Source organism: Rhamphochromis sp. 'chilingali' (genome assembly GCF_963969265.1).
Source record: "Rhamphochromis sp. 'chilingali' genome assembly, chromosome: 22".
NCBI lineage: Eukaryota > Metazoa > Chordata > Actinopteri > Cichliformes > Cichlidae > Rhamphochromis > Rhamphochromis sp. 'chilingali'.
In genome coordinates this window covers 27278263-27297873 of record NC_137950.1, presented here as the reverse complement: position 1 = coordinate 27297873, position 19611 = coordinate 27278263, and the positions used below count along the sequence as shown (strand labels likewise).

Below are 19611 nucleotides of genomic sequence, written 5' to 3'. Positions count from 1 at the left end.
AAAGAGAAAAAAAAAGTGTACACAAGTGCAGATAACACACCATGAAGTGTCAAAGCTCAAAACAAAACATGACGAGGCGAGGCGAGGCGAGCACCCGCTGTGAAAAATGATGCTTTTGTATGAGGACTCAAATGATTCCAAAAAAAAGAAACGCAGAGAGAAAATCTAAAGATAAATCACCGCTGTCTGAGACGCTTAAGCCTATTAACTCTCCGGGACTCTCGACAATTGATTGTGTTGTTTCTTTCTTTTTTTTTCATCTTGGAAAATTAATAAAACGCTAAAAAATGAAACTACAATTTACTTTGTGGCCCATTTGCATAATTTAAAAGGCTTTTTGACAGTAGCAAGAGAGACAGGCGGGATTAAATAAAAAAGGAGGGGTTCAAACAATGGAAACATCGAGGAACAGGAGAAAAATTAGTCTTCATATATTTCCACAAAAAAACCGAAGCCTGGCTCCTAGAAGTGACTTTATTTATGTGTCTAAATCAGATAGAAGAGGTGGCTCATGTTTCTGCCAAACTATTCTTCAGCTCATCCTTAAAAAAGTTTCTTCTAAGGTCAAACTCTAAGTGCAGATAAAACACTGTTTGCCCTTAACTTATGAGTTAGGAGGTTGTTTATGTTGTGGCCCTTTGGGAGCTGTCAGTCAAACTCGTGCCACTCAGAGGAATGGAGCCCTCGCAGCATTCCTAATGTATCTTCAAAGATTTTTTTCAGCAATTTAAGGGTACAGAGCCCTTATTTAAACAGTGAAGCCTCAAAAATGTGAAGCTAGGCTTCAGCAACAATCAGAGACTAAGATCGTGAAACCGTTTAGTTATTTTCCCTGCAGGATCATTTTTTTCCCAGATAGTGTGAGAATACTTGCTATTATCTTCTTAAAACTCAATGTTGCATGTTTAAAACTGCTAATTTTCTGCTACAAAAAACCACAAACCACAAGTATATTCAGCTTTCTGTCATAAATGACAAAGAAAAATGTGTACGTGCGCTGCATTTGTACTTGTTTTGAAGTTGTGACTTGTTTTCTCAGAGACCCTTTCGCCACTAACTTCAGCCATAATCACTTGTTTTTAACACTTTATTGGATATTTTATCACCGCAGTGAAGGCATTTCTAGTGCAAACAAGGTCACAGTGTTTTCAGCTTGACCAAAGACCCTTTAGCATTCACACATATTGAAAGCTTGCAAAGCATTTTGCAATGAAAATAGTCTGCAGCACGTAGTGATTTGACATGTGTGTTCCCTTGTGTTGTGTGCCCAGGACCTTTAGTCTTACATCCTGAAGGGTTTTATAGTTTGAATCATGAGGCTTTGTGCTTTTTGTGCCTTTTTTTGCTATTCAAAGTATGACAGCAGGACCTGCACCGTTGGATACCCACCCAAATAATAACACAGGTGCCACTGAAGTTTCCCAATTTCTTGAATCAATGAGGAAATTTTGCTTCTGCGTGATGTGAAAAATCCTAAAATTGACGTAAATGCTCATGCTTCGGTCTCTTAAACATCAGCAGTGCTACCAATAACACTTCTGCGCTATAGACCAGGCGTGGCAGGGCATTGGTAAAAATCCATGTCTGCTTACTGGAGCCATCTAATGTCACCTGGAGGCAGACACAAAAATATGTGGAACAGCTAGTAATGCGGGCCACTCCTGTTCTTGTTTGTGTGGCTGTTGGCACAGACTGTATGTAAAAGACAATAGGAAACCTCTGGAGCTTAAAAATGAAGCCAAAAAGAACCACAGTTCCATTAATGACCACTTGAGGAAGGCTCCAACAGCGAGTAAGCGTGTCAAAATGTCCAACTTTACAGCAGAAACAAGCATCTTTATTGCGTGATGGTCCTCATAACAACTCTGAAAAAGTTGCTTTTTTATAAACGTATCCACCTGCATACTAGAGTTGATTGGTAGGTTTCCTGATGCCTCGGACTCTGCACGGTCTCATCTACTACTTCAAGTCATTAAACTGGCACTCTCCACAGTCTGAGTGCTGTTTGGAGCTAATACAGTGGCTCACTGGGTGGTACAGATCGTGCAAAAAGTTCTAGAAGGTGGCGACTTCTCTGGTTGGAAAAACGAAACATGGTTATGTAGACGTCTACGGACAACGTCCCCTGGCACCATCGCACTGTGAACTCTGTCTGTAACTAGTGTCAAGTTTTATTAAATTTAACATGAATTTAACTTTTGAAAGATTCAATTCAGAGCAGATTTTTCTGTGCTTGAATAGCTGCCTTTTCTCGATGTCTAGTCTTTGTTGAATAGCTCCAAGATGTAAGTTTGAATGTAACCTGGATAAACAAGATGAATCAAAGCATTCTTTATCTAGAGAAGAGAAAGAAAGGCAAGAAATAATATACCACTAGCTCTTAAGTGCATTTCTCATCCTGATGTACTAACTGAGCGTGACATTGACCTGAGCATAGTTTCAAACAATAATAAGCATTTTTATAGCACCATTCAAACTCATGCAAGGCTACTTGAGTCCATGAATAAAATATGGAGTTTGGATTGAATTCAGCATAATGAAAATTTATACCTTCAGAAGCACTATATTTTTATGATAAAATAAAGTACACAATTTAAGGGAAGTTATAAAGAATTGAACAAGTTTTATAATTAAACGGATCTATATTTATTTAATGTTGCGCTTAAAGACTGTATAAGAGCATGTCTCATAAATATTAACTATGATTTACTGGGTGTAACAATAGGCATCCCTGCAATTATCCTCAAGTGGATCAGCAGCCTGTGATGTGTGCCGGGACACTGCGGCACTGTGAAGGTAATGCAGACCTTCAGAGACATACAGTAAACACAAATAGCTAAATTTATGAGATGAAAGCCTGCGTGTTTCTGTGTGTTTCTGTGTGTTTCTGTGTGTTTCTTTGGTAATTTAAAGTCTAAACCTCCCCCAGGATCCAGACGATCCATTTGAGAGAGAAAGAGAGCCGCGCTGCAATTCAGGCAAGGCCCGCTGGTAATTTGACACTGCGAGGTTCATTTCACCTTCAGGATTATCATAATCTCCATTGAAGTGTAGCCTAAAAGCCTAAAAAAGACCGGCCATCAGCTGACTATGCCAGCGAAGGTCAACAGTGGAGGAAGCGTTCATGGATGAAGCTGAAAGCTGTTCGGGATGCAGGATGATGACACAATGCTGATTTTAAGTTTCATTAAATTCTCTGCGATAATATGAGCAGAACAGACGACAGATAAAGCCGGCGTGCTATAATTTGAGGTGTATTTTTAGCATGAATGCATTATTAATCAGTATTGATTGCTGATTTTCACAGCGGAGGTCAGCAGAGATACTCGAGCTGTTTGCTGTCCTTTCGTTATGCACAATGGGTTGTTGATTTGAGAGATAAATGCTCCCTGCGACCTTAAAGACTCCTGTCAGGCATCAGTTAAGGACGTTCTAACTCTCAATTTTCATTCAGGCTCGTACAGTCACCACTTTGAGCTGACGCTGGCAGGTCGCTGGGATGCTGTAACGCTGAGGCCAGGGCTAAAAACTTTCCTTCACTGTAACTTTATTCAGAAAACACAAATTTAAAATGTGATGGAGCTCAGTTATCAAAGAGCATACACGTTACTTATTTTATTCTTGAGTAGCTTTGCATGAATAGTTATTTTTTACTCCTCATTTTATCTACTATAAGCTTTTTTTAATACCTCAGATTTAATCTGATTGGCTGACCCTTAAGCGTTTGAACAGCAGGTGCCTGGTGCTCTGTAGTTTTATGTCATACAGAGCCAAAAGTAGAAAAAACTGGCTGAAACTGAGCATATGGGGCAGCCCGAGCTTTCAGCTCACAGGGTTAATTCTGCATCCATTCTTGCAAAAGTATAAATATGATGGAAAATAAGGAAAAGCATAATAGGTGGTTGTGTTATAAGGAGCAATGTATTATCCAAAACACAATGTTTTCCTGAACTGATAAAAGTAGTTTTTAGTACCCAAAAGCAAATAGTAAATTAAACACAGCATCGACTCTCTCTAGCAGTGGTCTTATCTGCAGAGGGACAGTAACTGTTGCCCCAGGACGAGAACACTGGACAAGCCTTTGTTTTTGCACTTGATGGACTCATCGTGAAAACCGTGGAAATCCATTTATAATACCAGCGTCACTAACAAGCACAAACACATTTACATGCTGTTGAAGAGAACTGCTTTGAATATGATAAAAATCTCTGTAATTACAGAGAAGATGAAGATGGTTTGAAACCACCAGTCAGAAATATACATGTTAGGTTAGTTTGGGATTCTAAATTGGCTGTAGGTGTAAAGGTGCCGAATAGTTTCTTTATGTATTTGACGTGCACCTGTCCAGGGTGTACTCCACCTCTCACAGTCATCTGGCTCTAGCTCCACGGTTACCGTGATTTGGATAAGCGGCGAGCACACAGAACAGCAAATGGTCAGTAACTGCCTGATAAACGCTTGTCACTGAGAAAACCAATTTTACCCAGCAACAGGAAGCAACCTTCTACATCCACTCGCCTACAAAACAAGACATACAAAGAGGTATATGAGGTTGCACTGAAAGGCTCCTAGCAGGTGCTCTGGCAGCTAGCACACTGCAACTTGTCTGCAAACACTTGCAGACTTCTCACTAAGCAGCAGTGAAACTGTGAAACCAGAAACATTTGCAATCACTGTGAAAATCACACGTTTTGAAACGCAGTGGTTTCAGCAGCGAGGCACAGCTTTTACATCAACTTTAGCCATTTCTGATTTGCATTGCTATTTTTTTTTTTAATTTCACTGGAGCTCATTGGCTAGTTAGCCAGCATTTTTATCTCCCATGGAAACCACAGGAAACTGCAGCAATACAATGACAGCAAGCAACTTCTCACAACTACTCACCAACCATTCAAGTACACAAGTCTCCTTATAGGTGTCCAGGCAGTGAGACAGTCTGTCTGAAATGGATGGATAACTTATCATTTGTCATCTATTGTCAGGATTTCCAGCTTCTAGACACAGCCAACTCTCATAGTAAAACTTGAAATAATAAAAGAAATTATCTTTTTGTTTGGACACAAATGTAGTCCAGGATCTTCAGGATGGACCTGATGTATCCTAACTCTAACCAAATCATTTATTTCATGGCAAGTAGAATATCATTAATTTAATTATTAATGTATAAAATAATACGAATGAAGTATAAAAATCTTTTACGTGTGAGATGCAAATCCACATCTCTATGATTTCCTCCCTCGCCAACATCCCCCCCAACCAGATGTGGACTTTTTTTCACCATTTAAAAGTGGAAAATAGAAATTGCACACACAGACACGAATCAGGACACATGAGACGAGACAAGTGAAAAATTGTGTTAAACGACAAAAACGTAAGGGTGGGAAATTTGCATTCACAAGCCAGATCCATGTCCCAAATAATGAATGAGTGGACTGGAGGTTGTGGCTGCTGTACGTTTTACTGAGAGGAGTGCATTTTGCCATGATATAAAATGCTCTCTGTTTCTGGCCACGAGTGTTGCTCCTCTCCTAGATATAAAGGTCAGATCTTTTCATTTGCCTGTAAGCAAACACTGACTGAGCCGTGATGGCACCAGTTAGCTTCATCTTCCTGGAGGTCTTAGTAGATTTCGGGAAGATGTGCGTTTTGATGTGGCCGAGCGCTCATTTAATGATCACTGTTGCCCCAAATCTTTTCACTTTTTCCAGCCATCATGAAATCATTCCAGCTGAAGATAGACAAGCAAGATCAGGATTATCCCAGAGCGATCCTTGGAGAATTACAAATCCCGCGCTCATGCATATATCACGGGTTTAGTGTCTAATGATAATTTCAGCACATTCCAGGGAGTAAATTAAGCGCCTTCTTTTAACCACGAGCACATGTAAGATGTTATGAATGGGACTTGGATTTCTTACAGGAGCTTTTACAGCCGAGAGAACGAGGTGTTTTGTGGAGGCGTCGGGAAAGCGTTGCCTGATATTTACAAGCACTCGGCGTGGCCGTGAATCAAAATAGTATCCGAAGAATGTGGAGATGCAGGCTAAACAGCCTGTTACAAATTTGTTCCACTAGATTTCGTAGTTAGATTTACTGCCACCCCGATCTCTATCAGTTCTTCTGTTTCTGTGTGCTGCTGTTTAACACGCTGTCCCGAGCTTCAGCCTCTTGTTGTATCAGAGGACACGACTGGGGATTATGCCTGACAGGAAAATGTCTCGGGGTTTGTAACTGTGACAAAGTTTAAGAGATATCAGATCTAAAAAGATCAGCTTGCACCATCTGTGGTCGATAAGGTCCAGTGCAGCTACGGAGCCTCTGCTTAAGCTGCAGGGTGTACAGCTGTTTATTCAGGCTTGAGACTGAATCCACGCTCTGCCTGGGTTACAGCGAAAGAGACACAAGTTTGTAGTTTTTTCATTGTTAGTCTTGTTTTCTGTGCTTTACAAAAAGAAAAGGATAAAGAAAGAAAAGTAGCAAAGGGTACAAATGTGCTTAGTTTGAGCAGAATGGAGCCAAACTGTCTTCTTTATTTTTCAAACTAAGCACGTGACTCGCAGCAAACCTAAACTCAATCTATGCACACGTAATATAAGGATCTCTATGGTTTCTACCCTAACCCTGATATATAAATAACTCTTAAGCTCAGTTACAGTGAGTTTTTTATACCCCGTTGTTTTGTATATTGTCAGTGAGAGCAGATATCACTAATATTATCAGGCGCATAGGCGCAATCGTAGAAGCCCCACCCACCTGCGTGTCAGCCAATCAGAATAACATTTGCTTAGAGATAAAAAAGAGTTTATTTCACACTGAAGAAGAGTTAGACGGCTCCACCATGGTCCAGTGTGATATAAATAAGGATTACTTTGAACTGTGAATCATGCAAAGCTGCTCTAGCAGAGTCCAAGTATGAAAGCACAGACTGGCACCTTAAAAAGGTTTCCACCATCTGAAACTTGACGCTTTGTGGTTTCAGATGATCTGTAATCAGGGTTAATGCTACTTAAAAGATGGCAGCAGATTTTTAAAAAATGTTTTTAAATGTTTGGCAGATGTTGTTAAAATTTACAGGGTATTTTAGTACATAAATTAAAATAATTAACTACCCAGTTGGTCAAAATGTGACTGAAATCATGCACAAGCCCACTTTGCACTCTTTGTTTTTGATCATTTTTCTAAAAGATTGTTATTTTATTTTTATTTTGTTCAAAGTGTCACTTCGTGTGATTCTAAAGAATGACAATAATAATAATAAAAAGAATTCAATGCATGTAAGAAAATAAGTCATATTTTCCAACCACCAAAAGAAGAAACGAGGTCTGAGTGCGATCACAGTGAAGTATATCTTGGCATGGGAAGGAGCAGTAAGTGGTATTGGGGCAGTAATAAGTGGCTTTAGGTGAGGACGAGGGCCACGGTGAGTCCTGAGTGGGCACTTAAAAGCCTGAGTGGATGTTCTGCTGGCCTCAGATCCAGAGGGAGATTATTCCAGAGTTCAGGTCCACGAGTGCAAAAGTCAGCTTCCCTGTTAGTCTGAGTTACAGGTACAAAAAAAGATCTTGGCTACATTTCAACCGCAGATCAACACCAGTGCCAGAGACTAATCCAGGAAAAGATTTACAGACAAGAAAAAAGGGTCTTAAACTGGAAGTTACAGCAGTGATGTGGATTCTTTTCTCTGCTCCAGTTACAGATAACACAGCGGGTCATGAACCGGACTCAAAAACCACAATATTAAGGCTGCTATGCAGCAAACTTGTCCTCGTCCTGACCCATTTGGATGAGACGATCAGAACAAAACTGTATTCAGAGCAGATTACCCAGAGCAGGCAGCCGAATGTGTGTGTGTGTGTGTGTGTGGCTGATCAACGGCGACAAAGTCACTACGCAGAAGTAAATGCGACATGTATTGTGACGCAGGGTTGAACATGTCCCTGCTCTGAATAGCAGCACTTCTATGAATCCAGGGCTGAGGTACCTGACTGGATTTCCAAAATTAGATGGTGACAAATCGCAGAGTTAAGTTGCTGAGCCAGACAGAAGGAGCGGATATGTATGGTTCCTTTCACTGCATCATTTTTATTCATCAAACTGATTATATTAGGCCAGATGAATAAATCGCTGGCAGAAGTCTTAACCCTTTCATTCTCAGTGGCCACTGTAGAGAGTACCTATTCTCTTATATACTGTTATAATTGTGGAAGTTTGTATTAAACAGAAATAATGTCAGAGTATGTAAAAATAGTGAGCCAACCATTCAGGTTTCAAACTGCTTTTCTGCTCGTGGCTCTGTGTGATGTCAGTGAGAGTGGATAGATCATGCAAAGCTACTCTGTGAGAGAACAGAAAACATGCAGCTAGGAATTAGCATAATGTGTGCACTTTAAATACTAATTTTAGATTTTTTTCACACACACACGCACACAAAGAAAGGCTGCAAGAGCTCATGCCAGCAGTCATGATGCATGCTTTTTTGTCCAGCTGGTCATTTTTCTGAGTCCCTACAATGCAAACGCTCGGTTGCAGTCATCCATGGAGCCACAATTAACAAAATAAAGGGAATTCAGCCAAAAACCGTACCAAAGGAGTTGTACCACCTTGTGTGCAGACACACAACAAAACAGAAATTATTGTGATGAGTTCCTGTTGGCTTTTAAAGGAACGAACATTTTAACTGTAAACACGAAAAAATGAGATGTGAGACCAAGACTGGATACACGAGATTCAGCATAGCCCACAGACACAGCCTTTGTTAATTTATCACTTAATTATTCCATATATATAGATATTTGTGGTTGTTTTTGTCAGTAGCTTAAAAAGACTAAATCTACATTTTTATACAAATTTGAGTTGTATAAAAGTGACCTGCTAAAGTTTAAACCCAGCATCAGAATGAGGAAGAAAGGAGATTTAAGTAACTTGATGTGGCTGTGGGTTTGAATGTTTCAGAAAGTGCTGATCTGCAGCACAAAGCAGGGTTTACATAGAAAACATCCACTGAGCAGCAGTTCTCTGGGTGAAAATGTCAGAGGTCAGAGAAGAATGGCCAGTTGGCTTCAAGGTGATAGGAAGGCAAGAGTAAGTCACATACCCACTTGTTACAGCCACGGTATGCAGAAGAGCATCATGTTAAACCCTACAGCAGCAGAAGACCACACCGGTTACCACTTATGTCAGCTAAAAACAGGAAACTGAGGGTACATTTCACACAGGCTAACAAAAAAATAGATAAGAGATGACTGGAAAATGTAGGCTGGCATCATAAACAACATCAAAGCACAGATCCTTAATGATTCAGGCTGCTGGCTGGTGCAATGATGTGTGGGGACAAGTCTCTGAGCATCATTTAAACGCCGCAGCCTACCTGAGTATTGTTGTTGACCATGTCCATGCCCTTTATGACCACAGTATACCCATCTAATGATGGCTGCTTCCAGCAGGATGTCACAAAGCAGAGATATTCTCAAAGCGAGTTCGTTGTACTGAAATGGGCTCCGCAGTCTCAGATCTCAATCCAGCAGAGCGCCTTTGGGATGTGGTGGAACGGAGCTTTGCCTGACGGATGTGCAGCCAACAAATCCGCAGCAACTGTGTGATGCTGTCATGTCAATATGGACCGAAATCTCTGAAGAATATTTCCAACGCGTGTGCCACAAAGAACCGAGGTGGTTCAGTTACTAGTGTGCTTGTACCTGAAGCAGTGGCTGGTGATGTATTTGTCATCTGGGGCATGGCTGGATATTTAGAAATCTACCACAGCCAACTGTTTTGGATGAATACTGAAATAATGAGAACGGCGGCTGTTTTGTAACAGGTTTTTTTCTCATCATCTTTGTGCAGGTCGCACTGTGACCAGGAAAGATTTTTATAGGTCCATCTTATATAAAACTCTTTTTTTTCACCCTTTTTCCTCTGACTGTATTTACCATGTGCTGCTGATCAGATGGCATCATGGTCCATTTCCTACAGCCTACATGACATTTGAGCTACATCCAGATGATGTCGCGTAACCTGTAAATCATATACATGTTATGTTCTGTCCCAGGTTGACGTGTTTGGCCTGATTGCAGAGGTGACTGATGCACTGCATCTGCACCATATCGAGACCCGTTTGCCTTAAGGCGCTCGTGTCACTTTATTACACGTCACGCTGTTCAAGATGGCTCTAATAAAATCTTGGTCTCCATCTTTGTCAGACACAAAATTAATTCAAGCCTGTGAGATTGTGAAAAGTGGAGCAATGCTCCAAACATGACGAGTTTTTATCATGTTTTGAAATCTGATGCTTGACATTGCCTCCATCATATACAGTTGAGGTCAGAAGTTTACGTATGCTCACTTTGGGCGTGAACGTCATGCTAATCTCTTTGAGCTGTTGTTTTTGACTGTGTCTGCAGTCATGACTGTACCTCAGATAAAGGTTTTTAACAATCTTTTATTAGTCACTGACTCAGGAGACTCGGCTGTGCTTTTGCATTTGGATCTGACAGCTGCCTTTGATACTGCTGACCACAACATCTTGATCTCGCGACTTGAGCATTGGCGGATCAAGGCCATTAGAGTGGTTCAGGTCCTGTCTGACAGGACTTTCTCTGTGAGCTTTGGAGATTTTATCTCTTCTTTAGCTCCCCTTACTTGTGGTGTTCCCCAGGGATCTATACTGGGACCAATTTGATTTTCTATTTATATGCTGATAGAAAATATAACATTTCTATCCATCTATACACCGATGACACTCAGATCTCTCTTCAACTGAAGAGACACTGTTGTGCTCCCTTACTTCAGTGTCTCGGTGAAGTTAAAGCCTTCATGGCCTCTAACTTCCTTAACTTTAATGGGAACAAAACTGAAGTGATAATTTTTGGACCAAATGGCAATTCCAGCACTTCTCATTTTAACCTTACCTTTTACCTTTTAACCTTCTCATTTTAGCAGTCTTGAGCCATTTATTAAGTCGCACACCAAAGATTTGGGGGTTATATTTAACAGCAATTACAAACTGAGGCTTTTATCTAAGGTGAAATCATTTTTATCTTTTAAAAACTGTGAACGGGCGATCCATGCTTTTATTACATATCAGCCGGACTATTGTAACTCCTTATATGTTGGAGTTAGTCGGACCTGCGTTGTAAGACTGCAGTTGATCCGTAAGCTGCAGCTTGTCTTCTGACACAAACTAAAAGACGTGAACATGATGCATGCATGCTTGCCTGTCTTCACTGGCTCCCTGTTTACTTCAGAGTTGATTTTAAAATTTTATTTATGACTTTCAATGCCCTGAATGGACACGCTCCTGGTTATTTGTCTAACCTCTTGCAGCCTTATGCGCCCTCTAGATCTCTTAGATCAAATGATCTTTTGCCTTTAGCCAAACCAGTCTGAATTTATTCAGCACTTTCTCTCATCCACAGAAGCCAAAATATATGCATATACTCGCTTAAACCTTTTAATGAGAGCTGAAAAGTTCTACAATGTGTTTTAACTTGATAAGGCCAAGGCCTTTTAACCTTTCGTTAGTCATGATGATTGGCTACAGCTAGTAGTTCTCTTTATAAGATAAAAAGGATTTGTTTGACAGCGCACACTCCTCTGACCAACTTAGTCAGGAACTTAGTGAAGATCTAAGAAGGGGAATAGATTTGTAAAAGTTACGAAGGTCTCTCTGAGCCATTTCTTGACAACCTTGGATTCCAAGATCATCAGATCAAATAACTGTAAACGGTCATCTTCAACTGTTTAGGATTTGTGGGAATAACCCAAGAACCACCAAGGCTCAAGCCTGCAATGAACTGGAAACTGTCAGAGAATGGGTGTATAGCACAAGCACAATGCAGGTCATAATATGTGTAAGATAATCCATTAAATAATGCTTCCCAAAGGTGTAACACCACAGACGGGCCCGGGTATACCAGCGTAGCTGCCCGTGTCGTCACCTGTCATACACCTGTCTGATTCTGCTGTAAAACTGAACTTTTAACATGAGAGCTTGTAGGTGTGACTCAATTTTGGAGACAGCCTCAAGTGGCCATTAAAGGAACTGCAGATTAATACAGTCTATGGTTTTACAACACATCGTCATCCCAACACCTAACATATCGACACTATGTGACAAATCGTCAGTATGTTACGCGTTGGAAATGATAACTCTGGGTTTTAGGAATGAACTTCAGTAAATCCAATCCTTCTTTTGCCTTCAACCCCAATTGTTTACCTGCATGCAACAAATTCCTGCTTAAACATCACTGTGCAATAACCCACGAGCTACGAATTAAAACCAGAAAACTCTTGTCTATTTCTACAGATGTTGCATGTTCAAATGCAGATTCGTGTTATTGGAGCTTATAACAGCTCCAACCAAGATTATTATAACTAAAACCAGGACTACACTTCAATATAACAGCTTACCTAATAACATTTTCTACTTGTACTACACTAAAATGTGGCATTAATGTGCACACAAAACAACAGATGTGAGATTGGTGTTTTGAAAAATTGTGTTTGTGTAATATGCATGTCCTCTTTCATGTAGCCTGAGAGCTTCATAAACAGGTACAAACCGCAGACAGATGTCACCAGCTGGTTTATGCAGTCTCATTATGAAGCCTCGAGCTGAGTGTGAAACACACATATGCACCGTGTAATTCCCATTTCTGACTGAATCACTGAATTCTTACCCAAATTTCCAAATGGACTTTTTTCCCTGAGTATAATCCAAAGTGAGTTACTGAGCCGAGGCCAAATCGAAGGTCCGCTTTTCTCAGTCACTTTTACAGCCCTGGAAGTCTTTTGCAACCACAGAATGCAGCTTTTCAACACGTCCTTATCTTTCAAACTATCTGTGGGACAAAAACCGAACAATAAATCATGTTTCACACTGATGATTGCTTTATGCATTTTCTATGAAAAAAAAGATAATTTAGTGTCTATCTCACTGCTGTCTGGACTACTATAACATTTCAACACACTTAACCCCATCTCGTTTAGTGTGACCTGTTGAAATAATCTAGCCTCATTTCTACGTGGAAGAAGAAGATGAAAAGATGTAAAATTAAATGTAATGAGTGGGAGCGGATGGGGGGGTCACGTCTGAAGATCAAAAAGAGCTGAATGCACTTTGGTTAACCTTCCTGCTGAGACTCGGCAGCTATGTGGAGTGATCAGCACGTTCTAATCATTACAAGCCCTTCACTATCTCTGATGTTCTCTCAGATGATTACAGCATGTTGTCAAACATATGCACGGAGGGGATGGCAGACGTCCGGCGGGGGTGTTGTCCAGCCCGCTCAGCCGCTGAGTTTGACAGGTGCCGTGGGCGCTGCGTGCCCTCCTCTCGGCTTAGAATAACTATCTTTGTTGTAGCCCGTCTTGCCCCACCCGGAAACCCCTTCAACATTTGTAGCCGAGCTTGACTTTCCCCTAATGGTCCCCAGAGGGAGGCCGGTGGATTTTAATATGTATGTGAGGAGCAGCTTGTGTGGCTTTATGTGGATGCTCATTTGGCTGTCTTGCTATAAGATGTCGGGTTTTGTCAGTTAAGAAAAATGAAGAGGAAAAGGAAGGCGGAGGGAGAGGAGGAGGCGGAGATGTTATTTAGAGCAGCGCTGGCAGTCGGGTGGCAAAGCCCTCTGCCCCGACTCATCCTCCTGCTCACTCACAAGAAAAACATCTTTTTGTTGAATGGGCTCGAGCTGGGCGGGGCGTTCATTAAATTTGAATTTATGAATGCATACGTGTGTCTGTGGAGGGGGTGACATCAAAGATAGAAAAGACAAAAGGGACGTGATGTGCATACATGTTTTCTTTACTCTCAAGTGGTCTTACACGCACTAAGACATGGAAAGTAAATTATTCTTCTCTCTGCAGAGCTTGTTTCAAAGCAGCCTGTGCAGTCCTCTGAAAACCCTCGAGGTGATTCGTTCCTCTGAGCCAGGATACACAGCCAGCGTGAAAACTGGCATCGGTTACCTTCAATAACAGGCAGTCTGTAATTTTCCATTTTGGCCGACTCGAATGTGTTTTATTTATGATAAAAATGAGGTGGCGGCAGACTTTTTCCAGCGTGTTTTCAGGTACAGCTGCTCACCTGAATACTGTGTGGATTATTTCAGAGTAGGCGTGTTGGGAGATTGTGGAAAGTTTAATCGATGTAGCTGCTGTGTGTTTGTTTCGGAAACGGTCTCACTTCTGGATTTATGAGTTGTTTGGGGAGAGATTTGTTTTGGTGGAGAGACTCAGGATTAGTTCCTCTTTTACTAGAGGAGGAGGGTGTATTATGATCCATTTAAAAGTACAAAAACCACAAAAACCTCACTGTAAAAACGCTCTGCCTGAAGTAAAAACATCGTTTGGCCTTATATAAGTATGGAAATAGGTTTGTGTGTTATTACTGTGTGACATATGCAATAATGTGTAAGCAGGCATAGCTTTTAGCTGTTTTATAAGCAGAAAAATCACTTTTGGTAATGAATTCATCTTCGTCTTGTGACTTTTTTCATTGTAACAATTCGACCCTTAAAATGATGTAAGTGAAAGAACATTTAAGTAAAGCAGGAATAGATTTTTTAAAATAAATCTAATTATTTGTGGTGATTTATTTTCTGCAATACTGTGAGGAAGTTTATGAATAACAAGCTTGTTACACACTCTTGTACTGTGTGTGCAAACTGGGAATATATGAGTAAATATAACTAGTGACTAAATATGGTCACATCCTCCACCTTTTACTCCAACACATGGTTGTGCGTGAGAGGTTGTAATTATGATGCATAGTTTGCAAATGGCTTTTAACACCTAAGTGTCTATTTTTGTTTTGGGATCCTCCCTGTACCTTTCGGCATACAGGTTGCCTGCTGAGCTATTCCCACACCCAAAACAATCATTCCTTTATTTAATGTAAAAATGATACCTTCACAGAGTTGTCCTGTCAGGGTTTCACATGAGAGAGAAACATGAAGGTGCAACTCCCCACTAGCAATTTATTTGACTTCGGACATGAGCTGTGCCCAAAACAACAAACAAAAAGGTTTCTAATGTTCCCTAAGCTTCCCTATTAAAACAAAAGCAAATAAAAGACAATTTTCTAACCTATGCTCCAAAAACATGAGAAAAAGGGTCAACAAAAAAAGGGCTTCTCAATCTGCTGCTCACTATATACAGTGAATACCAAAATTACAAGCAATGTTTAAACAACTATATACAAAGGCGCTCTTAACTCACACAGGGTATCTCAGTAACTGACGGCTCACACAGTCCAAAACACTACAGCTCAGGTTTTACACAGAAAAAGCTCAAAAACATGGCCAATGAGCTGGCACTTTGTTGGTGGTGGAGGAATCAAGGAGAGGGCGAGGTGGCTGTCTGCTGGAGGTTAAGTACTGGGGGTGATCAACCAACTATCCAATCCCAGGACAGGAACAAACTCCACCCAACGACTCAGCAGGCACACCCAGGTGTCCACCCCTGAGAGAGAGAAAAGGGAAAACCTACAGCCATCCTCTGGTGGGAGGAGTCACGCATAAATCACAAACACTGAATCATAACAGTTTGCAGTGCAGTAAAAATGAGTGCAAAGTGCAGGCTTTTATTTTTTGCCCTGATAATGCCCATTTAGTGATACTTGACACAATTTTGAGTTTATTTATTTTTATGCATGTGAATGTAGAATATGGGTAGCATTCATTCATTTTTAGTACAATTATTCTAAATGTTAAATGATAAATTTCAGTCGAATAAAGTATTTAATTTTTTGCTTTTCAAAGAAATATATTTTTTTTTAGGAATATTGTACATGTATTCAAATTGTTAGATATTTAAAGGGTTATAAACTGTAAAGTACCTAAAAATTCTAGGATATTTTATTTATATAACACTAAATATCAGTCACCTCAAGGTGCTACAGTAATAGAGTGATATTTAGATTCCATGTATATCTTCCCTATTTCCCTATGTGTTGTGTTGTCATTCCAAACAATGGCAGCAGGAAATAGTTCTATATCACCTTATTACAATTCTTCAGTAATTTAAAAAAAATACCTTCTCTGTAATTTGTTTTTTTGAAGGAAACCTAAATATTAACACAACAGCTGAGCGAAGCGCACTCAGCAGTGGGGTGCCACAGGGTTCTATGCTCGGCCCCTTTTTGTTTTTAAACAAAACTAAAGCACCATCATTCTCCCTGTTCATTCCTTAAAGTCCATTTTTGTGAACAACACATTTATACACAGGCTTTGACTCTTCTTCAGTCTGACCTCTAATTATCTCTTCGTAATCACAGACTTGTTTTAAAGGTAGGCAAGACCAAGTACACGATGCCAGCGACAGCTCCCCCACGGTATCTCCACAGTACTGAGTCATATAAAGCAAACTGTTATTTGTGATTCATATTCAACATTAGGCTGAAAAACAAAAGTTTTTAAAGTCTTGCACATAATCAAAGGTTGTTTGTTCTTTTTCAAGTATAAAACCTTTCTGCTGCACGTCGCAGCACTTTCCGATTTAACACTAACAGCTTGATAAAAAGATCTTAAGCTATTCATTTCTAAAGTTTTAGCTTTCAGTTTCCAATCTACCTCACATCAAGTGTCTGCTTAACCTTGGATGCTGCTTATGTACGTAAAAACCTTGGCAGAGCTGTTCTTTCCCTGCAAAGTAGAGTCCTTCACACCTTGTTTTTCCCTTTTTTATTTGATGTTTTCTATGCCACTCTTCACTGTTTTTATTATTACGACCTCGCATTAATGGTGTTTGATGATGGTTTCTTTGTCTGATTATTATGCTTTCATCTTCTCTGCACTCTGAAAATGTGATCTCAGACTACCTGATTAAACAAAGATTTAATATGAATAATAACATGGTAATATCTTACTGTAGCCGCAGAGGCTCTGAGCTGCGTGCACACCAGCACGGGCATCATGTTACTTCTGAGATTTTTGCAGTTTGTTTTGCTCTACAGCAGCACAGAAAACACAGTAGTTTGCTCTCAATTAATGCAAATAATATGTTCTTTTCTACCCTGCTGATGCTCGCTTTAATTAGACCCCTTCTCCAAATGCACAGAGGAGGAAGATGCTTCTTAGCGGCAGCCATTGATCTGCTAAGCCAGTGTGACTAAATTTGGGTCAGCATATTTGCCTGTGTAGTGGTGTGCAATTACGCCAACATTTCTGCTCTGTTATGCGTTTTCACCCGCAGAGAGGGCACGCTCTGGGTGTTTGTTACCGAGCTGCGTGTTTGTTTGGCCTGCGGTGTATGGAAATAAGATGAAAAGAGGATCATTTGGCCCCCGGGCGTGGAGGGATACCTAAAGCTCCTGTTTCCACTGGGAGGATTTATCACCTGGCTCAACCCATATCACTGTTTTTAACTCCCATTCAAACAACAATAGGAGGTCAGTGAGAAAACACAGAGCTGATATGTACGATGCACTTTACATCTCTTCAAGCGCTCAAATCGACTGTGAGCTTTCTAAGATGCTCCAGAGACGGACCTGTCCGCTGTTATTATAACTGCTGGCAAATCTCCAGTTTGGCTGAGGCCTCTGTGTGAAGTCAGCAGTTATTTCAGGACCTTGAGCTCGTGACCCGTGCAAAAGGCATTTTACAATTCTGTCGATGGCTCCCAACCCTTTGAAGACTGCAGGAGAATGTTAATAAAGTGGTGCTGCAGCAGTCTCAGTAATGTGACCGCTGTAAAAGAAATGAGAGGAACAACAAGGGTCTCATATTATCTTTAGTGTTTTTCACTAGTTTTTGTTTTTTAATGTTATTTTTAATTGAGTTTGAAGGGAGCAATTCAGTTTAGTTTTTATTAAATTTACTGTTTGCTTTATTTGGGTTTTACTATAATGTGGGGGTGTTTATCAGGGGCAACATTTAAGGAGTTGTAAGTGTGTAAGGTTAAAGCAAGATTTGGCAGGTGAAGGAATCCCATGATCCAGTGTAGCAGCACGGAGGGAACAATGAGACTAACTACCAGATTGATTTTTGTTTTCCTCTTTTTGACAGGCTCTGATCAGCTTACCTGACATTTACTGCTCGTTCTGGATTTGGCTAACTGCATCCTACAATATATAAGCAGATGTTACGTGATCTGCAGTGGCTGCTTTCCAACCCGTGGCCAGTACAAAGCTAGCATAAAGGTGAAATTTGGCAAGTGAAGCTAAAGAGCATCATCTGCTTAAATTCAATCCCTTGTGAGGACAGTGAGCACGGATACCACATGCTGCCCATCACAAGGCTATGCTCCATTACTCCATTCTCATTCTTCCTGTTAAAAGGGAGATTTTACTTCCCACTATCGCCAATTTCTTATTCATTTTGGTTTGCCTGATCATTGGGGTTTTCTCTCTTATTGTAGGGTCTTTACCTTAAAATATAAAACGCCTTGAGGCAACTAATGTTGTGTAATTTTGTACCATATGAATGCGCCACTTTGTCACATTCATGCATTAAGCTGTACCTCTGGACCATTTTTTTTTACTGCTCATGTCTTTTGGAGCACTGAATTTGATCGTCCAATATGTCTGCACTCTGCTAAGTGAAATTCTGCTACTTAAGCACTTAATGAAAGGTATCTGTGTCTTGCCTATACAAGCAGATGATACATGAGCTCTCATGGCTGCTGTCCAATGCTGAACCAGTTGAAAGCTAAAAAAGTGAAAAGAGCATCATCTGCTTTGCTGCCCTTGAACCGATCTTCAGCAAGTAGCCTGCCCAGCCAACATAGTGCATTGCTGCAAACATTACCATAGTACTGATTTTGTAACATAGCTGTTGGATTTATTACAGTGTTTATGAAATGTCACTTGCTGAGCCGTCCTTACCTTTGAACACGATCTCTTCTCTTCCTGTCACATTTCTCCATGTCTGAGAGTGAAGTGAAGTTCACACATTTACATTTTTTTCTCCCTGGAAAATAAATCAACTTTACAGATCCTGTGCCAGAATGGCAACGAGCCAGGTTCTGTGTTTGGTGGTTTCTGTTGAGCTGTTAGAAACGTTGCATTTGAAAATGACCTGCTACCTTCTGTAGCACCGAGCCCCTCAAACTTTAGAGGGTGGCTGCTGCCTTGCTTCCCAAGAAGCTAATACTTTTCTACTTAATAACAAAGGTTATAACTTTTACTTAAGTTTACAAAGCAGTAGTTCGCTATTTTGCAAAACCCTTACTTAACACAAAACAACCTTTAACCTCCTCTCCAGCATCATTTTTCATATAATACATCAGCATCATGGACACGAATGTTGGAGTTTTTTTTTCTTTCTCTTGGCTACATGTTTAAAAAAACGTCTTTAAGCCCCAGTTATAAGTTTTACGGTGCAAAGAAGACAACCTCATCATGTATCAAGGTCTCCTCACACACTCACAGTGTTGAACACATTGACAACAACTGTATTTTAAAAGCAAACTACTGTTTCGGTTATTTTCAGTCATTATTTCTGCTGTTAGTCTAGTTCTAGTTCAAATGAACGCGCTGACTGCACAGTATGTGTGTGGCAGACTGCAAATTTAATGAAGTGAGAAAAAGATCTGTCCAAGGAGCCACAAAAACTGGGCTCTGTCTTGACGTTACCACACAAGTACATTTTCTTTGTGGAAACAATCCCTGTG

At 40.4% G+C, this 19611-nt stretch overlaps 1 protein-coding gene across 2 annotated transcripts in view; it reads left to right on the top strand.

Moving 5' to 3' along the window:
• The window catches only part of LOC308390505 (corticotropin-releasing factor receptor 1-like), a 102291-nt gene that overhangs the window by 20200 nt on the left and 62480 nt on the right, over positions 1 to 19611 (top strand). The gene's annotated exons all lie outside the window — the stretch shown is intronic.